Genomic DNA, 2,285 nt, shown 5'->3' with positions numbered 1-2,285 from the left:
TGTTATCAGCACCGCACTCTCCCGAGTGCGGCCCCCCAAAAGTCTTTAAACCCGGTCTTTTAGAGATTTTTATGGAGGCTTATTCACTTAGGCATGATTGATTGTTAACTCAATCTCTAGCTTCTCTGACCTCCCTAGAGGACACAGATTGGGGCTAAAAGTCTTAAGCTTCTAATCATGGCTTGGTCTTTCTGGTGACCAACCTCCATCCAGGAGCCCACCAAGAGTCACTTTATTAGAATAAAAGACACTTCTATCACCCAGGACATTCTAATGGGTTTGTGAGTTCTGTCTTAGACATTCCTGCCGCTCAGAAAGTTACAGAGGGTTTAGGAACTCAGTGTCAAGAACCAGGGTCAAAGACCAAATATTAGAACAAAATATTCTCCTAGCATCCCTATTTACAGGGTTTTAGGAGCTCTGTATCAGGAACTGGGGGTAGAAACCTATGCATATACTTATTATTTCACAAGTTGGATAAAAAATATTGTATTTTTACACATTAGTAAGCAGGGTATATATACTATTTTAGTGATGATTCATGTCATCATATTATATATAGTAAATGGGAAGATCTGTCTTGTGACCTTTCTACTTCTCTTTTTCTATTTGTCTCACTTTTCAGTGAGCTCTTTTTTTTTTTTTTAAACCTCTTTTTCTTTCACATTATTATGGAAAGCTGCTTCTGTTTATCTCTGATTTTAACATAGGGAAAATCTGAAAGTGGCAAGAGGGTACTAATTTGTTCAGGGCCCTCTCAGGCAAAATTTTCTGTGAAGTGTTATTATTTAATTTTCACATGTCTATAGTAATCTTGGTGGACTAGGTGGTAGGCATTGTAAATACAAGGGTACTTCAAAAAGTTCATGCAAAAATAGAATTAAAAAATAATATCAACCTTTCCATGAACTTTTGAAGACCCTGCATATATTGTTGAGGGTCTGGATTTTGTCCTCTTTTTAAAAAAAAAAATTATATTTGTTCTGATAGGTAGTTAATTGGGTGATAATCTTGCTTCTATTAAGGCTTATGCTTTATCCTATGTTGGGAGAAATCTAGAGTAGCCTGTACTCGAGGTCTAGTTTATCCTTGCTTCTACGGCATGGCCTTTCTGGTGTCTTTTTTTTTTTTTTTAAAAGATGACTGGTAAGGGGATCTTAACCCTTGGCTTGGTGTTGTCAGCACCACGCTCAGCCAGTGAGCGAACCGGCCATCCCTATATGGGATCCGAACCCGGGGCCTTGGTGTTATCAGCACCGCACTCTTCCGAGTGAGCCACTGGCCGGCCCTCTGGTGTCTTTTTTAAAGAGGTCTTTACTCTGGTTGGTTGAAACCTGAATGATTCTAGCCTTATGAGGACACTGTTAGTTGTTCTGTGTACTGCTCCTTGATAATTATTTTTTGCTTGGTTTGTGGAGTGTCATGTGTGTAGCTTTGTATTGAGCCAAAGTCTCAAGGTGACCTCTGTGCAGATTCTGTATTGTCTTTTTTTCTGTGTTGCTTCTTCCTCTTTGGTGCTCTGTGTCACAAATTCTAGTTGCTACCTCAGCTTGCCCAAACTCTTTTTTTTTTTTTTTCACTTTTTTGGCAGTTGAGAAAACGTTGGTTGACTCCTCATTGCTTTTGGCGGGGGAGTGGGAGGCTCAGGAGCTCTCGGTGGGGCAGGTCCGCTTCCTCTTCATCACAGCCTTCTGGCTGCTCAGGACCACACAGGCTCTGCGGATGGCGAAGGGCAGGGCAGTACTTGTTCTTGTGGATCTTGTGCCTGATGCCGCTCAGGGTGGCCAGGTCATTCTTGTTGATGGTGGTCCCCACATAGGAAGTAGCTGGCTTTTGCTGTCTGGATCTCTACTCATGACCACCATGACACATTTGCTATCAGATGCTGGTTTCACGCCCCTATTCTTGCAATGAGTCAGCCCATTGTAGTGAAAGGAGTTGCAGGTTTTCAGGTTATTGGGCTAGGTGCTATAAGTCTGGTTATTCCTCTTGACCAGGAAATTGGAGCAGTTCTGCATGACCATTCATTGCAGATGGGCGGCAGGTCCTCTTGCTGTGGAGGCTGGAGATGGAAAGAGCCCCAAACTCTGCCATCACTCTGTTCAGCAAGACACCTCCCTGTTCCATAGTATTGACAGTAACTCAAAGTTAGGAAGAGAGGGTGATAGAGCATACCATATTTGTTTGCCCTCTCTCATAGATCACAGTTGTGTGCTGTTGTCCAGTGTCCAAAAATAGTTGTTTCTATAGTTTATACAGTTTTTTTGTTGTGTAATGGTAGGAGG

At 42.1% G+C, this 2,285-nt stretch overlaps 1 pseudogene; it reads right to left on the bottom strand.

Moving 5' to 3' along the window:
* Positions 1 to 1,643: 1,643 nt before the first annotated feature.
* Positions 1,644 to 2,062, bottom strand: LOC103583844 (annotated as a pseudogene).
* Positions 2,063 to 2,285: the final 223 nt, after the last annotated feature.

This window comes from Galeopterus variegatus, unplaced genomic scaffold (assembly GCF_000696425.1).
Source record: "Galeopterus variegatus unplaced genomic scaffold, G_variegatus-3.0.2 Scaffold29236, whole genome shotgun sequence".
NCBI classification, from domain to species: Eukaryota; Metazoa; Chordata; class Mammalia; order Dermoptera; family Cynocephalidae; genus Galeopterus; species Galeopterus variegatus.
The sequence above is the reverse complement of the archived record's forward strand: the minus strand, read 5'-3'. Positions and strand labels throughout refer to the sequence as shown.